The sequence below is a fragment of the Felis catus genome, chromosome C2 (assembly GCF_018350175.1).
Source record: "Felis catus isolate Fca126 chromosome C2, F.catus_Fca126_mat1.0, whole genome shotgun sequence".
Lineage (NCBI taxonomy): Eukaryota > Metazoa > Chordata > Mammalia > Carnivora > Felidae > Felis > Felis catus.
Genome location: NC_058376.1, coordinates 38,515,213 through 38,541,997, shown reverse-complemented (window position 1 = coordinate 38,541,997; position 26,785 = coordinate 38,515,213). Strand labels below are relative to the sequence as shown.

Sequence of the window (26,785 nt, the reverse complement as noted above, 5' to 3'; positions counted from 1 at the left end):
TGTGTGTATAAATTCATTTTATCTCTCTAGAATACTGCTTTCAGGGTGAATGAACATGACCTAGATAGAACTGACTAGCTTTACTTGCTAACTGATGAACATTTGAGAGGCAGCCTTCCAGAGAAAAGAAATTTATGACCACAATCACAGTCTGGTTCACAGGAAAGCTCAATCACGTAACTAAATTCTAAATTGAGATGTCAACCTGGAGGAAATATTCTGGAAAGGAACACACAGATGGTAGGACTCTTCTAAAGACAGGGTGAGGAATATAGTGCTGAATGTACAATAATCAATCTTTTGGAAGAAAAAAAAAGTACTGGGTGGGACATAAGTGTTTAAAATTGAAGTTTCTGGGAAAAACTTTAACCTGAGACTAAAAAGGGGGAAAGTGCTTGTTTCAGTAGCACACATACTAAAATTGGAACCATACAGAGAAAATAAGCATGGCCTCTGTGCAAGGATGACAAGTGAGAAGGGGGAAAAATGACACCTATATTTTCCATTTCACCAAGTAGGTCTTACACAGTTCATATATTTAAAGAAAGTAACAAATTAAATTATATTATAATACATTTTACAATATATAATAGCCTCGAGGAAAATTAAAATTCCTAGTAACATTTCTAGGAGCAAATTAAATGCAAAAAATGCAAGAAAACAAAACAAGCATTATTAAACCCTAACTTCAAATACATAATGGTTTAAAAAATACAAAATGTAGCTATAAAAATAAAGCAAACAGGAAAAGGAAAGCTGTAAATTGAAGAGACATTGGACTTCAGTCTGGTTTTTATGCTGACATTCCCTAATTCCAAATGAAAAAAATACACATACCAAATCAAATTAATTACTGCATAATATATTGTTGCTAATTAGTTATTTGACTTGGTTGTAGGAGATATATTTTGTTAATATCTTTCTTTTGAATTGCACCACATATTCACATACTCAGCAGCCATAAAATTATATTGACTATTAGCCAAGTTCTCTATACATTAAAATTCTTTTCATATTTTATTCTCCGCAGAAAATTTAGTAATTACATTGATATATTAAATAGAGATGTTCATGTAAAGAGCAACAAGATGTCTATTTGAATTTTAACTCTTTGGATTATGGGATATAATAGGAAATTTTGAGATGTTGTAGCTATAAGATACAACTAAGGAAAAATTGGGTATCAAACATGTCATCCAATAATGGACAATAAGTTTATATTAGACATATGAACTATATACATAAAAATATACAATGTTAATGCTTTATGAAACTTATCTTCACATTTGCAGTGGATTTTGCCTATAAGATATACTTCATGACATTAATTTATTCAACAAATACATACTTTGTGCCTTGAATGTGTTTCAAATGGTAGGTGCTGGAGATACAATTGTGACAAACTAGAAATAATGTAAAATTTTATCTTTAGAATTTACAGCCTAAATTTAAACAGTAAAACAAGAAAACACAAATTTATAAAGGAAAGTCCTGATAAGAAGGTGGTGAAATTTCAGCTGAAACCTAAATGGGGAGAAAGACCTAGCCATTTAAAAATTGCCAGAGGACAAAAATGTTGGAGAGAAGTGGCCAGTATTCAAAAAGTAAGTTAGCTGATGTAGAAGATTCTAAGCAAGAGGTGGACTACTGAAGGAACTGAAAACAAAAAAGAAAGCAAAACAAAACAAAAACTAGTGAGTCTGGTGCATGAAAAGCAACAGACTAGTTGGCCCAATGTAAAGTAGGAAAGAACATCAAGGCCAGATCATGCAGGGCTTTTTATATCTTAATAAGGAGCTTGCTTTAATCTAACATGCAATGGCAAGCCACTGAAAGAACTGACTCAGCATACATTCTCAGAAGGTACTGTTTTCCTGCTAATTAATAATAATCCCCAAATCAAGGATTTTTAATCTTAGAAAAGATTCACTATAAAAATAGTGTCTATAATCAAGAACCTTATTGAGAAAACATCAATGAATCCATTAACTCCTAGGTTAATTTGTAAAGGTAACTAATCTTGGTATTTTTTTTTTTTTAATTTTACATTGTAAATGGAGACCCATCTTTTACTGACTTGAGCTTGTACTAAAACAGAATTGTTATGTACATTTCCATATCCCCCCACTCTTTGAGAGACCATTTATTCCTTACTTCCACTCTAAAATGTCATTGCTTTGGGAAGCTTCTTCTTATTAATAATGGAGAATTTCTGTTTTATTGCTTGCTTTAAAAACTGCAGTAGTGTCTGGGAGAAAGGAAAGTATTTCTGGTAAACTATCTATGGATGTACACATTATTTTTAAAAGTGTTCTTTTTCAAAGATGTATTTCTTTGAATGGATAACAACACAAAGCTTTCAAATAAATAATGAGTTCCCAAAGGACTGCAAAGAGAGGTAATAAAATATTTGAATTTTTCTCTTGTATAAGAGTATCATTTATAAACTTTATAAAACAATTCTTCCTCTGATTAATATAATAGAAACGAGTGCTCTCTGCTCTAGTAACAGAATTTTTATGCCCAAGGAAACCATTAGTATAGAAACCTGATACACGTAGAAAGTTCTGATAGCAGGGGCAGATAAATATATTACTTTTCATTCTCTAACAGGCGTAAGACATTGCCTTGGACATAGTGGGCACATAATTTCAAACACATGCACATGTGTTCAAAATGATATCACCTTAATTATGTAAGTATTGATCAGCATGTGGTAACATATAAATCAACTTGGAATATTCCCTAAGGAATAAGCTCTCTTTTGAAAAAAAAATGTAATAACACAGTGGTTAATAGGATGTGTTTTTCACTGTTTGATCATTCCTGAATGCACAAATATTTCATTAATGTTGATTTCACCCATCTTGTCCATGTTTACAGGCTTTGATGTTCAAGTCCTTTGTAGTGCCACATTAGATCTAGGGGAACATTGCCCTATGAGAGCAAGTGGAAACTGCTGTGGGAAAATATTAATATGAAAATTGATACTTTGTATAGATTGTACAGATAAGTCAGCTCAAAGAATTATATTTCTGATGAGTCAGAGAAGGAATTAATGCCATCTTCTCATAACTGTTTTTGGGGTTACTACTTTTCAAATCTGTTGATAGAAAATTATAATGAATTAGATGTTTTAAATGGAAATTAAAATTAAACTCAATAAAATTAATTGATATGGAATTAAAAATATCTCAACTGATTCCTTAAATTTATTTATTTTTAAAATTTATTTATTTGTAATATTTATTTATTTTTGAGAGAGAGAGAGACAGTATGTGAGCAGGGAAGGAGCAGAGAGAGAAGGAGATACAGAACCCAAAGCAAGCTCTAGGCTCTGAGCTGTCAGCACAGCTTAGGTGCCCCTGATCCTTAAATTTAAAGAATGGATGTTCTGGAGAGATGGTTGCAAAATGATAACTGAAAAAAAAAAATTATTCATAGCAAAACCAGTGTTCTCTTCACTACAATATTGTAAAGAACATGTTAACATCTTGTTCTTAGTTTTTCCTTTAGTTTCAAGACATCCTAAAAAGTTGATTGTTGATTGGATTATCTTTGCTATTCAAGGAATTCATAGGTTATCTTGGATCCAAAATAAATGAGAACTGGGGAAGTGGCTATGTACTAGACTAAGCACCTACATTTCATTGTTGGGAATATTTATTAAATAATAAATTAGTATTGACTAAATGAAGTTGTACCAGAGAACGGGAACTGATGACATAATCTTGTGAAGGCTGTGTGCCCATGGAGGCATAAAAACTGAATAGATTCCAGAGCTGAAGGCTTCCCTGAGAGGTGGTACTAAATCGACTCAGTCTATTCTTGGATAAGGAGTAACCGTGCACATTCAGAAGCATTTCAGGCAGTCACAAAGCCTCTGCTAGTTCTTGACACCCTTGTTGTATCACTTGTCTTGTGACCTTTGGGTAAATTTGATGTTGGATAAAGCCTGTTGTGTAGCTCATGGATGTTATTGAATCCATGAAGCCAAAAATTGAGCTGCCGCTCTAGTAAAGTGGGCACCACAACTATATCAGATTAACAACAAAATACCATTTCTGCCTAGTCTATCTGCTGAGGTAAAGACTCTTCCAATAAGAATAGAGTAGTCACATTATTCATGCTCAAAACTGTTCCTATTTGTCCGGTTTCTCTTCCATATCAGATTGAAATCAAATAGATTGCCATATTTCATGAAGTCCATGTATATAAATAAAACATAAATAGGGGCGCCTGGGTGGCTTGGTCTGTTAAGCCTCCGATTTCAGCTCAGGTCATGATCTCACAGTTCATGCGTTCAGCCCCGCAATGGGCTCTGTGCTGACAGCTCAGGGTCTGGAGCGAGCTACAGATTCTGTCTCCCACTCTCGCTGCCCCTCCTCCGCTCACACACACTCTTTCTCTCTCTCTCAAAAAAATGAATAAACTTAAAAAATAAAAAATAAATAAAACATAAATATTACAGCATGCATATTATTAATAATAGCTACTACATCTCATTGCTTAGATTTAGATATCTATTGAATGCTGTGTTTTTCAAAATTTGTATTAAATCCCTGGAAGGTGCAGATTTTTACAATTTAGAGCATTGAATATGATAAGCCATAGACTCAGGGATACCTGTAAAAAACCAAAAAGAAAACTGCAAGTATTTGGGGGTATTGGCAGCAACATGGGAATAAATACACATTCTGAATGCAACTATTTTTGAAGTAGCAAATGTATGTATGTATTTGTCAAAAATCAACATCATATTTAATAATAACTCATTAAGTTTGTATATGGGGCTATAATTCCAAATCTCACTACTGAAATCATTGACCAGCTGATCTTAAAGGTACATACAAAGATGACTATGAAAAAAAATGTGGTACGTAATTTTTGACAAACTTTTTCTCACCATAACAATAATCAGCTCTTCATATTCAAAGGCCAAATCTCTATAAGTAAACTTCTAAATGCATGGAATCCATCATTACTCAAAATTATCTAATGAATGATAAAATCCAATAAAATATGCTCTTTGTTACAATTTGAATTTCATTAGTAGTAAACTCATAATTTATAATGCTATGATAGTTACTTTAAAAATATATAATGCTTAGTTAACGAGGGAATTTGACGTGTAATGTGCTTCCTTATTTTTTCTTGATTAAGCTTGTGTAGCCCCAGGGCACAGGAAATATCGATTCATATGGCAGGGTTGATAAGCATCAACTCTCCCTGCTGACTTGGGCCAGCAAGCTGCTCATGAACCCAGCAGATGTTTCTACTATCTGGGCCAATGGAAACCTTATGGACCTTTTTTCCTTCATCTCCTCCCAGGAGCAAATGTTAACACAGCAGAAATTTGGATGCATGCCAAATAGAAAGCAGAAGGTTGGTGAGAAAATAGGGTACACACTTATCCATAAATAGTGGTCATCAGTGGTTTAAATTGAGTATTAAGCCATTTTTAATGGCTTATTTTTGTGCATTTTGCTACTTAATTTAACCATATCCCTATTAACACCTCTGTTTATAACATAACACAACAGCATTTATTTAAGCACATAAATCGAATCCTGGAATGTGCTAGTTGTTTTAAGATATAAACCAGAAAAAAACAAGAATCTGCATATCAAAGTAGGACAACTGTTTATTCCTAATATTTGTTATATGAATAGAAAAACTGCCTAGTTGTAGACTTGTAAATTACTAAACTTAATTTACAGTTTGTTGATGTCATGTTAAAAAGTAGCAAAAACAGGCTCAGTTTTGATTAAATTCCTAAGAAAAAAATAAAGGGTTAATCTTTATTGCGTATCATTCTCATTTAGTTGAATTTTAAATGTACACTCTCAAGAATACAATCTGATTAAATTCATGTAGCTGTCCCTCATCTACCCCATCTGCCCACCATCACTCACACTGATCCAGTGAAGTGCCCATCAAGTTGTAAGATTTAGATTTTTATTACCTGTATTCAAATTCTGTATTTTAGAATTCTCTCTTGCCTCTATAATTTTTCTCCTCTAACCAACATATTAATGTAAAGGGAAAAGTTTTAAGAGTTGAAGTATGTTTCTTAGACTCCAAAACTATGTACTTTCCCCATTTATTATAGTATCACAGGATATATTTCCTGTTGAGACTGGGATTAAAAAGTCGGGAAATAAGTTTGAATAGAGGAATAACGTTTCCTAATGTTCACTTATTCTAACTTCTTTGTTGAACACCTACTATGACTAAGGCACATCATATGCAAATAAACTGAAATAGCAAGGAGAATAGGCATACTACGTAGTATAATATTTGATAGGAGTTGTTTCAGTAAGGTCAACGTTGACAGTGTCCTGTAACACACTCAATTGACTCAAAAAGTGGTCCTGAGTGGCTGCTTGACAGAAGAATTGTTTTCATTTGTTTTCATGATTACTATAGAAAGAGCATGTCTGCGTTAAGTAGCTAAGAAATATAGGCAGTATTTTAAAATGCTTCCTGTGCATAGCACTTATGATAGGTGTGATTAGAAAAGACACTCACTCATATAACTATCGGATGCCAACATTTAATAGTTTTCCCCCTTGTACTCTAATTGTCAGAAACTTAATTTTAAATTCCTTCAAGGATTTTATGGGTATTACTTAGCATTTTAAATGAGAATAGAAATTCTGGTCCAGAAACCTGGCAAACACGGCCATGAGACAGAGGTGCTATGGAGATTTAATTACCTACAAAAGTATTATTTGCAAGCTGTGCAAACAGTCTTTGGTTAAACAAGGAATCAAGATGATGGAGATTTCACATCTAAGTGAAACAAACACAGACACAATTTCTTGTTTTTATAATGAAAAAAGCCTCAACAAACAGACTATATTTCCATTCTCTATATTATCTTTGAGAAAGAAGACTTCAAAAACCTCTCAGAACACTCAGAATTAATTAAATAACATATAAAATCAAAGAATCAATGATAGGCTCACACCTTCTCCATATAAGATAATCGAAATACTATGTGTTGTGAGATAGTGGAATATAGAACCTAAGGGTGGAGAGAAGCACTTAACATCCATATTCCAAAATGAACAAATCATTCTACTTTTAGTCATTGCTTTAATAATTCTAGCACAATCACATGATAAAAAATGCATATTAAGTTTATAAAGTATTTGATTGCTTCAGTATTACATAATTTGAGGCTAAAAAATAAGAGCAAGATGAAACAAAAAAAATAAAAATAACAACAATAATTAAAGACCATTTGTTGAAGGACAGAATGGAAAGAAGACAATTGAGAATAACTTTGGGTTTCCAGATAGATGATGTAATAGAGGGTGGTGTCACTAATTAAGATCTAGACACAAAAGGAAAAGTAGTATGTTTGTTAATTTTTGCATTTTAGCAAACCACCCCAAAACAGTGCCACACATCAACAACCATTTTTGTAGTACACTGTTCTGTGAAGTGGCAATTTGTACTGGGCTTCCCTGGGAAGTTCTTATAATTTTGGCTGTGCTCCCTAGTGCACCTATGGTCAATTACCAGTCATCTGCTTTTGGGGGCTCTGCTTCTGGGGGTAGGCTATCTGTCATCTGGAATGACAGGTGGTGACTGGGCTTGATTTCATGGCTCCTAGCTCCCAAGAGTATAGCCCAATGAACAAGCACTTTCCAAGCCTCTTCTTGTTTCCAGTCTGTTACTGTGCCATTGGCCAAAGCTAGTCACAGGGTCAAGCCCAGAGTTAACGTAGAAGGTGACCACCCAAGGGAATAGATGAACAGTAAAATGAACAAAATAGCGGCTGTCGGAAGTGGAGAATAAAGTAGCTGATTATTGAAGACAGAGTGCTACATGTAAAGGCAGGGGAACGATTAAGAATGAAAGATTTTCGCACTGCAAATATTGTAGGAAAACCAAGTTTATAAAGTATCGGACTCATGTCCATGGGGAGTGACCACCTATGCTATAGGGGTTTTGTCATGAAAATATTAAATGAAAAAATGAAAAAAAGAAATCAGAATGCAATGTTTTAGAAAGTGAATGACAGGTGATCCAATGACGATTTTAAGTGTAATGAACACTTTTGAAGAACTTGATAATGAGATTGAACAGAAGCTGAAAGAGAATACAGAATTTGAGGCAGACTTTTATTGTTTTCTTGTTTACTTCTTTATATAACTTAGTAGAAATTATGCTGTATAACCTTCATTCTGACTCAGGTGACTTCTATCTGTTCTACAGACACTTATTTCATAAATGTTTGCTTTGATGCACCAGGCAGATTGAGAAGAGTAAGAATAATCAGCACCAGTATTTTCCCACTTCAGGAAAGGCATCTCAAAACAGGTGCCCTATTTTTAGATCAGTAGTTATCGTGTTGGTCAGCACAGTCCATTTTGAATAAATCTGTTGGCCTGATGTCCACTCCCTTTTCTTTTTCCAATGGCAACATTAGCAAAGCTTAAGTAAAAATAAAAATACAATGTATTTATAAAGGTAAATAAGAGTACACCTCACCTTACATTGCAGATTTCTCTTAAATAATCTTGAGCTTCATTTTGAAAGTATTATTCATTTTTTAGTGCCGTGGAAGCCCACAAAATATTTCTTTTTTTCTTTATGCTATGCTGATAAAATGCCACTGGCCACCAGATATTTCTTAGACTTCACCAGTTCAATCATTGTTAACCTACCTGTTGTATTGTTTACTTCTGTTCTTAAACTAAATAGTTAAGGAAATCTGACAGAAAACATAAGGAAATGTTTAATAATCCGCACAAATGTACATCTGTCTAATTTTTTTACACCCATAGGAAGAACACACTACCTATAGATGCTTAACATATAGAGAATAATAAAAAGATGACCAGTTTGAACAAGGGAGAATTTAGTCATGGTAAGATTATTTCTGTGAGCTGCTCTACAAATATTAAGTCATGTAAAAATAAATTTTACATTTAAAAGGTAACATTGACTGCAAAAAATATCAAGGAATACAAAAGAATGTAGATTTTTCCTTTGACCAAAAATATGACCCATACAGACCCATGGTCATAAAATACCTAGAATCTCCCTTAAGTATTCTACTCATAATCTTATAAGTGGACAATGGCTTAGAGCAAAATTCCATCTTAGATTTAACCCTGATTAAATCTAATCAAGTCATAAGTCCTCTTGTGCTGAAGGAAAGCATGAGTTATCACGAGCATTTGGCAAGAGGGATTTATTCGTGTATTACATAATGCAAATAAAGTGTTTGAAGAGAGTGCCCTTAGAATGGCATGCAAAGGTTTCTGGTCAGATGGGAAGAGATAGTTAAATGGACAAGTAAAAGTGAACCAAAACAACCTTAGGAGAAAGGGACCCTGAGACTAGGTAAGAAGAGTGACAAATTAGAGAAACAATAGGAGGTGAATGATGTCATTATATATATAAACATATGATATCCATACCCGTATCCATTATAATAAAACAATTATTTTTATTTAGAACTGTATATGTATACATATTGATACTGAAATATTTCTCTTTTTTTAAATGTTTACTTATTTTTGAGAGAGAGAGAGAGAGCATGAGCAGGGGTGGGGAAGAGAGAGAGGGGACAGAGGAACCAAAGCAGGCTCTGTGCTGAGAGCAGTCAGCACTATGTGGGCTCCAACTCACCCAGAACCTCGAGATCATGACCTGAGCTGAAGCTGGTCGCTCAGCCGACTGAGCCACCCAAATGCCCTGATGATGAAATATTTCTATCAACAGGAAATAGAAATGGTACCTTTTCTAAATAATGCTTGTCAATAAGTGCATTTTTAACCACCAAATAATAAAAACACATTAACATTCCCATTGTCATCTTTTCTCCCCCTAAACATTTCCAAAAGTTTTTCTCTTGCTAAAGTTATGCTAGCAAAGTCAGGTCGCATCCATGTGGATATCCTAGATCACCTCTCCTTGACTTCATGCAGAAATCAATGAGGATTTTCCTACTGTTTTTGCCAAGTACAAGGTATGCATATGAAAATCAGGTGGATGTAACATTGGTGAGTTCATCCACTTTGATTTTAAAATTTGCTTCCTGAAGATTGATCATCATTTCTGTGTGGTTCAGACTAGTTTCTATTGTTGATTTAAATCCGGACACTTAAAAAGGTATTCTATATATTGGTTTGCCTATGAGTTCGACAATTTAAGAAAAGGTTCTTACTGAACTGAGTTTATACACTTGTACTGAATAATTTAAATTGTGGGAAAACTCTTTAGAAATTAAATTTTGTTTTAAATCAGGAATACTGAAATGAGAAGGGTGAGACAGTATAAAGAATAGCAAGAAATATGGGAAGAAGTGAGAGGAGAAGAACCAACCATGAAAACATGAGTTTAAAACACAGCAAATGAGCGCTATGCAACTAGATACATTAGAATGTCACGAGAAGAATGTCATAAGGAATTTATTTATGAAAATGATAATGCTGAAATACAAAATGAAAAATTTGCATAAGTAGATGAAAGTTAGAGAGGAAATATATGCATATTTATGTACACTTTGGAAATATAATAAGCAATGAATTTGAGATGGTTTAAAAGGAAACATGAATAAATAATGTATAACCTGATTTATACTAGAGGAACAAATAAACAGGAATGAATTAAATTGTGATTCAAAGACCATATCAAATCAAGTCATATTATTTAGCAGAACTTTCAGGCATACAAAAGATATATCCTGTTTTTCAAATACTTGGCATATAACAAAAGTTAGATGGGATTCATATTTCTTTTTCAACATGGGTATCTTTGAGTAAACAGCTATAATCAACATGACTGGGAAGTAAAACAATTACCATTGAGGGTTTATTTATGTAAGATATTAGAAATAAAAAAAATTTGTTAAGAATGTGCTGCTTATGTGGAAATATTACATTTCTCTGATGCACAAAAATATAGTCCCTTATAAGTAAAGAGCAGAAAGAATTTCAAGACATATACTATTGCCATCAACAACATAAATAAAGATAATTCATACATTTAAAGCTAAATAGCTATGGAATAGCAAGATGGGAATTTCAAGCTAGATCTTATATAATTTTCTATTCAAGTATCCATTCAAAAACAATTTATTCAGTGTCCACTGTATGCCAAACATTATGAGAAGCATGGAATTTTAAAATGATATTAAAAATAAAAAATGATGATTTGAATTCGGTAATGTACATGAATTTGAGGTATCTAAGTTGTGGTATTTAATATAATAAAATTCTCTTTCATATTCTTCTTAAGATGAAAGTCTTTATTTTCAAATCTTAAATTAAGTGCTACCTAGTATTTTATCATAAACAAGTTGAAGATGTATTTTTCCACTGACACATTTAATTTTCTCAATACAGGAAGACTACACCAAATCTAAAATGGAAGATACTTTCCCATTTTAGATTTGCTATTAATTTTAATTAATTAAATAACAACTTATCAATTAAAACTTTATTTTCCCGGGATAACAACAATAAAGGCATAATTATGAACTTACTATGAAAATTTATTATATATTTTCATTATACACAAGAAGGGAATTCATAGATTTTTTAAAAAATGGCTGAAATATAAGCAACTGGCTTGTATATTGATATGTGCATTAAAGTAATTTTCTAGATCAGCGAATACATGTTAGCAATGGTTGCCTGTGCTAAAATTACATTTCTTCTTTTGCTCTAAAATTCCTTTAATAAAAACCTTCTACTTTTTAAATTACTGAATTATTTTAAAGGTAATTTAGTACCTAATAACATGTAGGCATGAATGAATTTATTTGAATAGCAACTGGGTGTTGGAGCATGGTTTTCTCATAAATGAGAGCATAATTCGTTTTGCATGTCATTGAGTAAGTTTATTGTATCAGATTGTATGTAACTGAAATAATGGAAGATCAACCTCTAGTAATCTTGTAATTCACCTAGTGTAGCATCAAATCTATTTTATAGAGTACAATTTGTAGGAATCAAAAATATCTAAGAGCTCAGAATGGAAATCTACATAGAAAATTCCGTTTATAAAATTCCAAATGAAAATGATTATCTTAATAAGGATTTATGAATGGATTTTATCTTTCAGGCTTATAAAGCTACAGCATAGTCATCACAGTCTGTTGAATGCTATGTAAATATCTTAAACTATGTATTTCTGGCCTGAGTCAGGTACCAGTATATTATTAATTCCTGCATTAAAAGAACCAATGATATCAGTAGTAATGCCATTGTACTTATGCAAGGCAAAAAAGTTTTTAAAGTAGGATAATTTTAGGGGCACCTGGGTGGTTCAAATAGTTAAGTGTTAGACTCTTGATTTCAACTCAGGTCATGACTTCACAGTTCATGGGCTCAAGCCCCACATCAGGCTCTGTGCTGACAGTGCTGAGCCTGCTTGGGATTATCTCTCCGTCTCTCTCTGACCCTCCTCACGCCCCCACCTCAAAATAAATAAATAAAACGTTAAAGTGGGATAGTTTTTTTTTTTCAATGTTTATTTTTGAGAGAGAGAGACAGAGACAGAGCACGATGGGGGAGGAACAGTGAGAGGTGGACACAGAATCTGAAGCAGGCCCCAGGCTCTGAGCTGTCAGCACAGAGCCCGACACGAGGCTCGAATTCACCAACCATAAGATCATGACCTGAGCTGAAGTCGGACGCTTAACTGACTGAGCCACCCAGGGGCCCCTAAAGTAGGATAGTCTTAAACGTTTTGCAGAAATGCAAATTCTCTCCTTTTTAAGAGTCAAAATAATTGTAAAGCTACAAAATAATTCTGGTAAATGAGCGCTTAAAGGTTTAGAGCTTAACTTGTTATTTGACACTTAAGTTCATTAGTCAATCCTTTACATAGGTGCCTCTTTAAGTACATGTCTATTAAGCATTCTATTTATTTCTAAATTTGACCTTGTTGACACCTTATTTTTATATAAGTTCATTAAAATCACATGATGACATTGCTATAGGGAAAGACTTATCTTCATTTTTATGGATGTGTATGTATGTGTGTATATATGTGTGTGGGTGTATGTAAATATATACACTATATATATTATATATATAACTAATATATAATATATAATATATATATAACTAATATATAATATATATATATATATGTTAGTAATGTGTGCCACATGTGTCTATGTATGTGTATTTTCTAGATCCAACTGATTGGTGGTAATTTAGCTACACACACAGAAAAACTGAACGAAAACTTCTTAAATTATTTTTGAATAGTATGAAGATTCATCACCCGGAGCCTGGTGAGCCTACTGGCTATTAAATATAAACTATACAACTTTGCTGCTTTCCCAGTGTTTCAGTGGTCTTCCAAATCTTAAGAATAGTTACCAATGTGGGGCGCCTGGGTGGCGCAGTCGGTTAAGCGTCCGACATCAGCCAGGTCACGATCTCGCGGTCCGTGAGTTCGAGCCCCGCGTCAGGCTCTGGGCTGATGGCTCAGAGCCTGGAGCCTGTTTCCGATTCTGTGTCTCCCTCTCTCTCTGCCCCTCCCCCGTTCATGCTCTGTCTCTCTCTGTCCCAAAAATAAATAAACGTTGAAAAAAAAAAATTAAAAAAAAAAAAAAAAAGAATAGTTACCAATGTTATCCAAAATAACTATATAGACATGATGTTATGTTTGACTTGAATAAGATGATCTATTAGGAAGGAAGTCTTCATAATCCTCTGGGGAAAAAAAAAAAGACTGAAAATGAAGCCTTAAAGAAAACTTCATTTTTTCTAATTCCAGAGCTTTTTTCAGTATTAAGAAAAGTAGTAATCTGTCTGGTTGCATAAGACTAATAAAAATGTTCACAAGGATAATATTTTTGTAACTGAAAGTAATAAAGAATGGGCATTAAATAAAATATACCATAAAATTGTTTTTAAGAATGAAAACTTTTGGGGCGCCTGGGTGGCGCAGTCGGTTAAGCGTCCGACTTCAGCCAGGTCACGATCTCACGGTCTGGGAGTTCGAGCCCCGCGTCGGGCTCTGGGCTGATGGCTCAGAGCCTGGAGCCTGTTTCCGATTCTGTGTCTCCCTCTCTCTCTGCCCCTCCCCCGTTCATGCTCTGTCTCTCTCTGTCCCAAAAATAAATAAACGTTGAAAAAAAAATTAAAAAAAAAAAGAATGAAAACTTTCATCTTTACATTAAAATGCATCTTTGTTTATGCTGTTTTTCATATGGTAACTGTACTACCATATGTAAATGTTTCAGAAAATTTTCCTTTTTAAACTGCTGAAAATGATTGTCTTTCCCTACTAATTGCTTCTTTCTCGTGACAAGAAATTCCACCCTGAATAATGGTGTATAAGATGTCTTTAAGCTATTCGTATTAAACTTAAAACTTCCAATTGCCTATGGGGTCAAATGAATAACATTTCGTCATGTCCATCTAAACTAAGAGACTGTACATTTGTTTGTTGACAGACAATGGCTATCACATTTGTTCTCAGACTCTTTGGTAAATTTTCGGCTAGAGCTAAAATTCATGTCCTTTGGAGAAAGTAAAAGGATGTAGAGGTGGTGTGCCTGCAGTCTGTTAAGTATCCAACTTTGGTTCAGGTTATGATCTCAGGGTTTGCAAGTTTGAACCCCATTTGGGGGCTCTCTGCTGTCAGTACAGAGCCCACTTTGGATCCTCTGTTCCTCTCTCTCTCTGCAACCCCGCACTCTCGCATACTCTGTTTCTCAAAAAATAAATAAACATGTTTTTAAAAAAGGATGCAGAGGAGATAGTGGTGTGAGGCTAAAAAATGTAGGCAAAGAATCAAAAAAGTGCAAAAGCTATGTACTAAATGTAGTCAAAGACAAGTTCCACAAATATAACTTTCAAAGCAAGAAGTATATGCCTCAAAAGTAGCTAGGAGTAATATCTTACCTTTAAAAAGGAAATATCCCCTATCTATTGGGTTTAGATAATTTAATTATTACTTAAAAGAAATTATACCATCTCATCAACTCTTAGTCTTTTTCATTCATTAAATACATATTTATGCATATTACTTTAATGTTTATTTACTTTTGACAGAGAGAGAGGCAGAGCGTGAGTGGGGGAGGAGCAGAGAGAGAGGGAGACACAGAATTCAAAGCAGGCTCCAGGCTCCGCGCTGACAGCTCAGAGCCTGATGCGGGGCTCGAACTCACAAGTTGTGAGATCATGCCCTGAGCCGAAGTCATCCACCCAACCAGCTGAGCCATCCAGACGCCCCTATCCATATTACTTTAATACTTAGCATAAAAGAAGCACTGATATTACTACTAGGTATCAGCAATGATCAATATTAAAATGGACCCTAACACTTATGAAACTTTAAGTACAGAAAAAGCAAGGACATTAAACCAGTAAGCAACAATCTTCAGTCTTTCCCTAAAAGATATACATGACTGATCAAACCTCAGACAAAAATGTGTCTGAAAGCATCACCATTAGATAGGAAAGTGATTCAACTAAGTAAATAGTAAAGAACTTATTAATACATATGCATATTTGACCAGTAAAAGACATTTTAAGTGACCCTTTCTCTCATCTGAAAAATACAGATTTGGAGATATAGGTGTTTTTGTGGCAAGGGTAAATGGACAAAAAGTATGACAGTGTCAAACTCTTGTGCAAAGACAGCGAAGCTATTCATGAAAATGGTTTCCTCACTTTCCTGTCTGTCCTCACGACTGTATTGCATTGCCCATCTTACTTTTTAGTTAAGAGTGACCATATGAGGGGCGCCTGGGTCACGATCTCGCGGTCGGTGAGTTCGAGCCCCGTGTCAGGCTCTGGGCTGGTGGCTCAGAGCCTGGAGCCTGTTTCCGATTCTGTGTCTCCCTCTCTCTCTGCCCCTCCCCTGTTCATGCTCTGTCTCTCTCTGTCCCAAAAATAAATAAACGTTGAAAAAAAAATTAAAAAAAAAAAGAGTGACCATATGGTTAAATGGCAAAGGACAGAGAGCAGAGGAGAGGGTTTATTTTGCAGGCTTGACCCACTAAAACGTCTCAAACACTCTGCTATGTTCTTCCTCCCTCTGGCTGACTGTGTGACTGTGATAGCAATATAAAAAGCGTTTTTTTCCCCCCTTAAAGAATATGACAAAACTTTTGCTAGCCTGTTTCTGAAGGAAAAGGGCCATGCCTCAGATCAAGAGTGCTCACTTCAGATCAATAAGTGAACAAGAGAGAGAAAAAAAAAAAAACCTTTAATATATTTCAACCATCATACAATCTGTGGTCTATTTGCTACAGCAGCTAGCACTCTCTAACTAATATATTTACTAAAAAAGATTCACCCAGTAAAAAGGACACAGCTTTAGCTGCAAACAAAAGTGAAGATGAAGATTTGGGGTGAAAAAAAGTGAAGAAAACTAGAAATGTAAACAGACCTAAAAGAGAATCGCACTGCTCAACACTAAAGACAGTACTCAGCAGTGGTGAGGGAAAAAACAAAATTTGGCCCCTAGACTAGACCAAGAAGAAAACAAAATATAAATGGATGCTTGTTGATCCTCAGTAGTATTTTCTATTTTGAGATCCACATAAATATTCTCTTTCCCTAAACTGAATGTCTTAGTTAATCCCTGGCTGCCAGTACCCTGGACCCCGGGGGTTGGGGGGACGTTAATATTTCCTAGTGATAACTAATTATTTATTAGCACTTTGGAATTCTGTAATGAACTATATGTTTGTTATTAGTCACCACCGCCAAAGGAAGTAAAATTGAGACAAATATCACATGATTTCACTCATATATGGAATCTGAGAAACAGCAGATGAACATAGGGGAAAGAAAGGAAAATTAAGATAAAAGCAGAGAGGGAGGCAAACCATAAGAAACTCTTAAATACAGAGAACAAACTGAGGGTTGCTGGAGGGGGGTGGGTAAGGGGATGGATTAAATGGGTGATGGGCATTAAGGAGGCTTCTTTTTGGGATGACCACTGGGTGTCATATGTAAGAGATGAATTACTGGGTTCTACTCCTGAAGTCAAGACTACACTGTATGTTAACTAACTTAAATTTAAGTAATAAAAAAAAAGAAATATACAAATGTACTTTGTGTCTGAGAAGCAGTCTATATCTTCATTCAAGGTTTTTATTCAAGAACTTTGGTATTCCATAAATTGTGCTTAGACAAACATACATGCATACAAGTTTAAGACAAAGTACACATTGCACATGCATACATTTAAGTAGAGACTTAAGTAAGAAAGAAAAATTTCAGTATTCAAATGCAAAAATATCAAAGCTAAAAGTCACTGAAAAGAGCTTAATGATAAAAATATCAGTTAACACTGCAAAGGCTCTCTTTTTTTTCATACAAATGAATGTGAGTGTCTTGTCTTATACAACTTTAAAACTGGTCCAACTTGTTTAATGTTTTATAAATTCTTTGGTTAGGAACAATCCTGGTAACCTCAACTTTATTCTCTCCCCATGATATTTTCATTTGCCTCCAAAAGTGTCAGAAGTGCACAGATTCTTTTATCAATATATTTTACACACACAGAAACAAAGGAAGAAAGAAAGAGAAAAGAAAGAAAGAAAGAAAGAAAGAAAGAAAGAAAGAAAGAAAGAAAGAAAGAAAGAAAGAGGAAAAAATAAAATACTATACCAGCTTGTAAAGGTTCAGTACATTTACTACCCTTTTTGCTGAAAAACTTCACCTTTCTTGATTTATGACATTCTAGTTCAGCTTGGAAAAAAATGAAACCAGTTCTTTCTGATCATTGACAAAACACTCTTAGGAAAGATCAAAATCTCTTCTTCAGCTCATTATAGATCAGCTATCTAGATAGATGGAACATGAAGAAAGACAGATATTTCATTTTGGAAAAAAATGTTCTTCAGAAATAATCCTATCAGCACGCCATAAATTTCTAGCCTGTTTTCCATTTCTTTTTGAATATTTACCTGCAAAGGGGAAGCCCTTTTTGAGTTCCTTTCTTCATTCTTACTTAACTCTCTTCATTTTTCCTATATATGTCCTTCAAATATAACCATGATGTTTAAAAGTGTGTAACACATAAGTATAGACTCAAAAACTGGGGCCAGATTAAAATTATTAAGGATAGTATAAATAATACCAGGCAGATATATATTTCACTCAAGTAACTTATGGGACTTGTTAAGCAAGTTAAGTTTCCCCCATGCAGACACTACAAACATATTGAATTCTAGAATATTACTTGATAATCTTTTCAATTCATTCAAACTTAAGGTAGTAAATACATATTCTGTTAATGCATCTACAGGAACATTAATTTTTATTCCACTTCTCTGAAGAGAGATATCGATTGATTCGTGGATTGACCAATGACTTTAAGAAGTTCAGAAAGTGCTGTTATTCTAACATGATAATTACCTAATGTTACTGAATCAATGAACTGTAGCCCACGCTTCACTGAACAAAATGCTTATGGTCTAATTTAGATTGATAAAGTGCTCACTTCCAGGGCTCAGACACCTTTGCTACAAGAATTATTGTTTTCTAATTCATAAAAATAGGAAGGTTATCTTACTCCATATGATAAAGGGGTTAGAGAGCCATAGAGGAACACATTAGAAATGACATCTATCATGGGACACACTGTGAATGACATTTATCCCAGACCATGAAGTCTAAGCACTACATCATTGTATTGCTAAACACAACAGTTAAGAACATTGTATGTCTGCCCTTGCTGCAAAGTAAATTATCGAAGTGTGTGGAAAAACATGCCTGGATTTAGAGGAGGGGAAAACCATTTGCTGGCCTTGAGTGAGGACATCAACAAGAAGGAAAAGACCACATTAGTGGAAAAGAAAGAATTCAAAGGGATATTCTAGATATTACAGTTCAATGGCTTTATGTTTCTCATTATCTCTCATCCCCTCACCACCTTTATCTGGAAAGGACTTTCACATATCTCTAGAGTGACAATCATGGTGCAATTTTCATATTTCATCCTGATATCATATAAAATCATTATATTTGGATACGTTGCTAGTGGTGCTTTACTTTTAGTGGTTTGTACAACAGTGTGAAGATATTTAAAATTTTAACATCCTTCCCAAATAAGCACATAGCACTGGGTTTTTCATCCAGAAGCGATATTAAATACTGTGCAATTTTACTTCGTCATGTTCCAAATGAGGACACCAAGGCCCTTAGGGATGAAGTAATTGCCAGCATGGCACAGGTTTTTTACTAGTAGAGTTGGCCAAGGAACCGGGTTTCCTGCTCCCCAGTTCAGTATCCTGCTTCTACAACATCCCATTGAAAGAGATTGCAGGAAAGCTGTTTTTTTATTATTATTATTTTTTTGTGAACTGCATATAAATCTGCAGTGAGCAAGTACATTTCACATTTCATTTGAATGCATATTTTTAATTGAGCTATCAATATTTTATTTTCTAGCAGCAAAATACCAAAGTTAATCATTTTTTTCTTCTTTCTTTTTCATTGAAGTTGGAGCATTGCAATGTAATGTCACAAATTACTGCATTTTTTACTTATGGGAGACAATCAGAAAAAAAATAAGAACTGTTATTTATTAAAATGAAATAATATGTTAATATGTGAAATATCAAATTAGTATATAAATACATAAAAGAATAAGCATGGAAAGTGCAACATTTCTCTAATGAAGTATTTTTATATAGCTTTTGAAGGGTGACTAATTGTATGACAGGATTATCTGAACAAGAAAAAAATTATATATGTATATATATGCATATATTTTGATTTATATACATGTACATATATATTTGAATACATATATATTTGAACTCATATTTTAAGTTGAGTATATTTTATACTCTCTCTAGCAACAAAATATCAAGGAAAACTAATTGCTACATTTTTTTTCTTTTCACTTTTTTCTCTTTTCTTCTCATGGAAGCCTGAGTGAGTATAATATATATATATATATATATAAAAGATGTATTTTTATTTTAATTATATATATACATCTCTCTAATATGCAGGTTAGATATTAATAGTGATTGTTATTGCACGATATGAACACATGTTGTGTTCATATGCTTACGAACTTAGCTGAGAAGTTTTGCTGCGTACTGGTTGCTCCCAGTTGGAACAAAAGGAAAGAAAAGAAGGCAAACTACAAAAACAATTATTCTCTTGTGACCATGAATGAAACAACTTAATGTGGTATATTAGTGAAATATTTAAAAAGCTCTCATCCTATGCTCCACTTCTCAGTAAAGATGCTACAATGGTTTAAATAACATATTGAAGGGATTTATTTACCTCAGTGAACATATATATTTTAAATAATTACCCATATTACCTAGAAGCCACTTGTTAGTGAGCTAGCTTATTGGCAAAGAATTAAGCATGAGATTTAATTGATAAATTATCATCGAAGCTATAATAAAGAAGAACTGAAAACGAGAAGACATATGATTGTCTGGGCAGTAATAAATTATAATGTAACAACAAAATCAACGAATGCAAGAATTCACTTCTTGTGTTAAACTGTTAAGAGAAGCAGATGTGAAAGACTAGATAATGTACATTAGTGTGCTAAAAATAACATCTGTTTTGATCACTTATCAAACAGCATAGATCTTCTATCAACATCCTCTGTGCTTTATTTTTGGTGAAATTTCTAGAGGCAATAGGGATGAAGAGGGAAAGGCACACGGGACTGTCTTTCTGTAACCTGTTCAAAATTTGGCCAGAGGCTTTTTTGTGCATGTGAAATTTTGAAAAATTCAAACTGTTTCTGTAATGCTATATGCAGTTTGAGGGGACACAGAAGTGCTACAAGGTCATGGTTGGAGGTGACACCACTCTCCTTGGAGGAACTGACATCTACTGCACAGAAGACTAGACATTAGGCAATAGAATAAGAGATCACAATAGTCCAGACAGCCACAAGAAACTTGGGAGACAAAACTTCATGGATTAAGTTTGCACTAACATTGTGGCTATTCTGCAACTTTTATTTTTTATCAATAAAAATAGGCATAGTTGCATGTAGTATACAACTAAGCATATTAATTAGGGCTAAAGTATGGGCATGAAGACACGATTTTACATTAAAATTTTTGTTAACCTTTATCCATTTTTGAGAGACAGAGACAGAGCGCAAGCAGGGGTGGGGCAGAGAGAGAGGGAGACAGAATCTGAAGTAGGCTCCAGACTCTGAGCTGTTAGCACACAGCCCTACGCGGGGCTGGAACTCATGAATGGTGAAATCACGACCTGAGCCATGGTCAGGTCAGACTGAACCATGCAGGCGCCCTGATTTTACATTTTGCAACCACTTTTGCATAGGCAGAATTTATTTTTTCACTAAATACCTTCAAAGCAGCCAGCCAGGTTACTTGTACACTGGGAGCAGTGCCCTCTGGGCTCACGTTTAATCTTAACAGGCAGCCATTACAAAGTTAAGAGTACACCTCAGTAAATCAGATAATATATCTAAATCACTGGTGTAAGCTTTAAGAATGGTCACTAACAGAACTAAATAATGATAACTACAAATTTTTCAATTTATGGTCCATGCTTTGTTGCTGGCAGTAAAACGTTTGACACTCATTGGAGTAAAATGTTGAATGTATTTAAAGCAAGTTAAAAAATATGATATACTAACAGATACTCAGCATAAATATTAACTGCATTTGTTGTTCCATACTCTGTGGGAGTTGCTAATCTATGTAAAAATGATGGAAGAAATTGAACACATATTTATTAAATGTAATACATAAAGAAAGAATGTAGAGTAGATTTTAACATATGATTAAGGACACATATTATCAGATGGAATGAAATAGAAATAAAAAGTCCTTTGAAATCTTGCTAACACATGCCAACTTCCTTTCTCCCAGCACCCAGCAAAATAATTAAAGAGACACATACACAAAAAAGAAAATTCATGACAAACTGGACAAGGAGACTTATCAATAGATAGCAAGCATTTCAGGAAAATATCTATAAACTACAAGGCCAAGAGAAGCGAACTGAGATAATGGATTGTTGGCTTCCTCTCTTATGCAATTACAAGAGCAACGTCCCAGAATGACAGAATTGAAATTTCTGCAAGAATCTGTTCTTTGATCCAGAAGTGAAAGGTCTGTGCCACTCCATAAACTTAGTGTCCATCTTTCTGCTACATGATGGCTGCCATTTCACAAAGCAAAACTGTAGCAGAACTCCAGCTACCTTGTTTTTGGATTAGTGCCTCATCTTCCATATCCATCTGAACACTCTAGAATTTGGGTGACCATACTTCCCACTTGCTGGGATAATCCTAGTATATGCTGGTGCCCTGACATGGTTATCACTCAGATTTTCCTTTTTTTTGGACAATACTTTGTACATTTACTATACCAACAACATACATGCTCTAGGTACATTACACAGCCGCTTATATGAGGAACCGTTAGTTGCTTGCAGAATCAGGAAAGAAATGTCAACATTTTAAAGTAAATTTGACATGATTATTTCAGAATTGCCCATGTGATTATTTAGCATTATCATTGTTATGTCCTTTCTCTGTTCAGAGTATCAGGTCAAAAAGTGGTGAGAATGGAAGAAAATCACATCTTTATCTAATAAGTAGTTTTATGCTGACTACATCCTATGAATTCATTCAGAAACTATGCACATATTTTCTGCTCTTGCTTGGATATAAGGAGTATTCATCCAATACTTATGTGGGAAGAAAATGGAATCAAAAGCAATCTGAGTACTCTGTGGGAAGCACAAATATTGGATAAAATTTTCTCATTCATCAATGAGTGAACAAAACAAATACATAGGTGGGGTCTTGCCATGCATAGTAATTCTTCTTAGAGATGACACATTCTTAGTAATATACTCAACCAGACCCAAGGAAGACAGCCTCAGTGAAATAGAAGCACGATAAGTGGAAAGAATAGGATAATCTGAAAAATCAAAAATACACAATGAAAGGCAAATGCATAAATTACATCTTGCATTTTACAAGATACAAGAAAAAAAATTTAAAGTTATTGAAGAACTAAAATCTGACTTGGAGGTAATCAAGAACACCTTGATACAAGAAAGCAAAGTAAAGGAACTTGAGGAAAGCTCCAACAATTTTGAGATAGGATGGCAAACGAATTAAAACAGTGGGAAACAAGATGGTAGACCTGGTGGATGGGGGTTGGGACTCAATCTCAGGAACTTGTGAGGGAGAAGTAAGCATAATTGGGACTGTGATGATTAAAAATAAATCTTGAAATAAGAGATGCACTCTGTATGAAGATTGAATGCATGTACAGCCTCATAGACAACCTTAATATGAACTCTCAATGAGGCAGATGCTAGACATGTTTAATATTTTAACAATATATTTTAAAACCCTAGCTGCATCCAATCAGGGAACTCTCAAAAAGAGGAGGATGGGCACTTGTTTTCAGTAGTAATTGCCAGAAGACAGCAGAATAATAGCAGTAAGTCAGAGAAAATGTTTTATACCCACTGAAGTTGTTCCTATGTGGAAGCTTAGAAAACATATCATTTCCTACATGCTGGTACATATAACAAACAATGAAGAAGGGAATAAATATTAAGAATTTAAAGTCGAAGCCTCTGTGTTTAAAAAACCAACAACGACATTCTCTGTCATCATTACCAAAGCCCACCTTCTAACACTATTAGAAATAAAGCCAAAAATAACAACAAAAACCCTCACACAAAAGGTTGAATCAGAAGGTTGGTTTTGGATACCCTTTACTAACTGTGCCATCTTCATAATTTACTTAACTTCTCTGACCTTGGTTTATCCATTTATAAATAGAATAATTATAATACCTGCTTCACAGCTTTGTTGTGAGCATAAAAGGAGATAATTAATATGAAGGTGATCTTATAACACTTTTATTATACAAATGTAAGAAATTATTATTAATCGTTTAAGGGCTTGCAAATTCGTTACGAAGAACATCAGTCATTTTCACGTTCCTTTCTGGGAATGACCCTACTCTTGGTGCATTGATACTTCTCTGAATGAATAAAGAATTTGGAACTGAATAAGCATGTCACACAGGAAAACATTCCTTGTTGTCTTTCAAATGCTAATTTTAGGTTTGGTTTTATAACAACAAATACTGCTTGTTACTAAAGACTTGACTTTGAACATGAAATGTCTGTTTCAATCCTAAGTATACAAAATTATTCCATTTTGTTCCTATTTAGCCCCAAACTAGCTCCATACTAAATTCTTTATCCACTTGTTCCTTAAACAGAGTGTACTCTTTCATGATGTTTTCCTATTTATAGATTTAAAATTTCCATCTCTCAATGATTCCTTCTATCACAATAATCAGTAATTCTTTTTAACGAATTATCTGAATTTTTGTCATGTTACATAGTTATTTCATTTTTAATTATATTTTGGAATGGAATAGAGCACTTTGTAGTGTATCTCTATGTACTTTTACTTTCTTCTGGAAAAAGACTCTTCACAAAGAATTTTTAGTGTATGGAAAATGCATATATAATAGTACATAGCAAAACAAGAGGTATAAGTTCACAGGTAGAGGTATACAGATGAGGCTGAATGTTTTATTATAATACAGAAAGAAGAAAAGACACATACTACTATGACAATAGTAGATGCCACAAGATGGTAAGACCTTTTCCTTATTTTTCTTATTTCCATCTATTCACCTTATAAATTACACAGTCATAGAAAGTGCCTATTAAAAATAGAATAAAGGAGGACAGAGTTCTTGCAAGCCAAGTCAGAGAATTCATGAAAGAAAAAGGGAGGCCACGTAAGATGATTATAAAAGGGGATGTGGTGACTAAAATTGCCAGGAAATATCAGGGGAAGAGGATCTATGTGGGAACAGAGAAAACAAATATAAAGCTCTTTGATGAAAAGCTTTGGGATAGAAGCTGCTATTCTCCAGCCTGATGTCTGGATTATGAAGCTATGGGAAGAAAAAAAATGAGAAAAGAGTCACAGCCAAAGGAATGGGAGGAAAGGATTATTTGGGCAACTGCAGATTGCAACTGATTGGAGGATGACAGTGTTTAAACAGGGCAGACTGGGGGGTCTGGGTGGCTCAGTCAGCTGGGCATCCGACTTTGGCTTAGGTCACGATCTTGTGGCCTGGAAGTTCAAACCTCGTATCAGGGCTCTGTGCTGACAGCTCAGAGCCTGAAACCTGCTTCAGATTCTTTGTCTCCCTCTCTCTCTGCCTCTCTTCCACTCACACTTTGTCTCTCTCTCTCTCTCAAAAATAAATAAACATTCAAAACAATTTTAAAAAAATAAATAAATAAGAGGGCAGACAAGGGAAAAGGTGTGCTGTGGCCAAAATGAGAGATGGCCATATCACTGATCTACTTAAATTGCTGTAAGAAATGTGCCTAAGAAGACACAATTGACTCACTCAGAATAAATGGGCAAGATGGCAAGAAGTCATGTGCTTCTATGAGAGAGCCAAAGGAAAGGAAATTTATATAAAGCTACCTTATAGACGTGAAGATGACATTTCCAAACAACTTTAGTTGTGTGAAAATATCAATAAATGGATTTGGGGCAGTTAAACGAAATGAATCATGAAAAGTCTCACATAAATAGAGAAGAATGCAACATACCTCTAGTTGCTCGAACCTCTATATGAGTAGTTAGTATATGATCTCAAATAAGCCTAGTTGGGAATGCTGCCTGCCTATGACTGAGTCTCTTCTTACATACAGGACAAAGTTCTTGCTCCTGGATTTGAAACCACTGATCTGTGACCAGTCTCCTAGCAGGAAGGAAAGAAACATGCTAACAAGATTACAAGTATGCAGTCAGCTCTGTGCTAAAATCATAGGGACTTAGAAGTATTCTGTTCTTCAAGGAACTCCTATTCTTGTTGGAAACTCTAATAAATTTATGTCACTGATGTCTAAGGATATGCATCATCATTTGGTTGTAGTAATGAAAAATTAGGAACTCCTAAAGAACTCTCATCATATATTGGTAAATATATGATAAATAAAATTATATTGGTAAATAAAAGCTGGCTTTATCATATAATAACATGCTGACCTTCAGTTTAAATGACTGAATGACTAAATATGTTGATATCAGTACACCTCATAAGATGCCATAAGTGGGAGAGAAGTAAATAGCAAACTAAAAGAATAGTTTCCTACATATAATATCTACTGTATTACATATATACTATATAATTCCAATATACATTGATACATTGTGCATAATGTATATATGTGTGTATAGTATATAAATATGTATATTTTGGGGGCTTTTATCTGAAAAGTAAAGAGAACAATAACATGAATGAGAATGTTAAAACTGAGAGGCAGGGGGAGGAGGCTATGAGGAAAACAGAGGGGAGGGGAGGGGAGAAAAGAGGAACATGCAATGAATTAGTGGTAAATGTAGGAGTTTTAGGAGGGAGGGAACTGGGATAGGCTTAGAAGGAAGTGGCAAGTTAGACAGGACCTTAAGGATAAGAAGACTTGACGTGGAGAAAGGAGAGATAGCAGAACAGTCTAAGAAACATCTCTGATTCGTGAAATTAGGAGTTGTTTCAACAAAAGTAACACTGGAGAAGACAGGGTGAATGGCCTCAAGGGGGACTATAATATCACCATTCCCAGGATTCGATAATTCATTTGTCACAAACCATTCTGCCTTCTTTAACAAATGGGGCTTTCCTTCTGCCCTAAAACTTCTCTTCTTCTACTATCTATTATTGATTCCCTGGTTCATTTGGATAAAGGACTCCCTGTATTATTTTAAATCATGTCCCGGTTATTTGAACAATCTTTCCAAACCAAATCAAGAA

At 34.4% G+C, this 26,785-nt stretch overlaps 1 protein-coding gene and 1 non-coding gene across 4 annotated transcripts in view; one reads left to right on the top strand and one right to left on the bottom strand.

Annotated features, from left to right (window-relative positions):
- The window catches only part of CADM2 (cell adhesion molecule 2), a 1,068,777-nt gene that overhangs the window by 278,679 nt on the left and 763,313 nt on the right, over positions 1–26,785 (bottom strand). The window lies entirely within an intron of this gene.
- On the top strand, positions 392–499 carry LOC111556383. Its single transcript, XR_002735868.1, has one exon. It is a non-coding gene; the product is annotated as a U6 spliceosomal RNA (small nuclear RNA).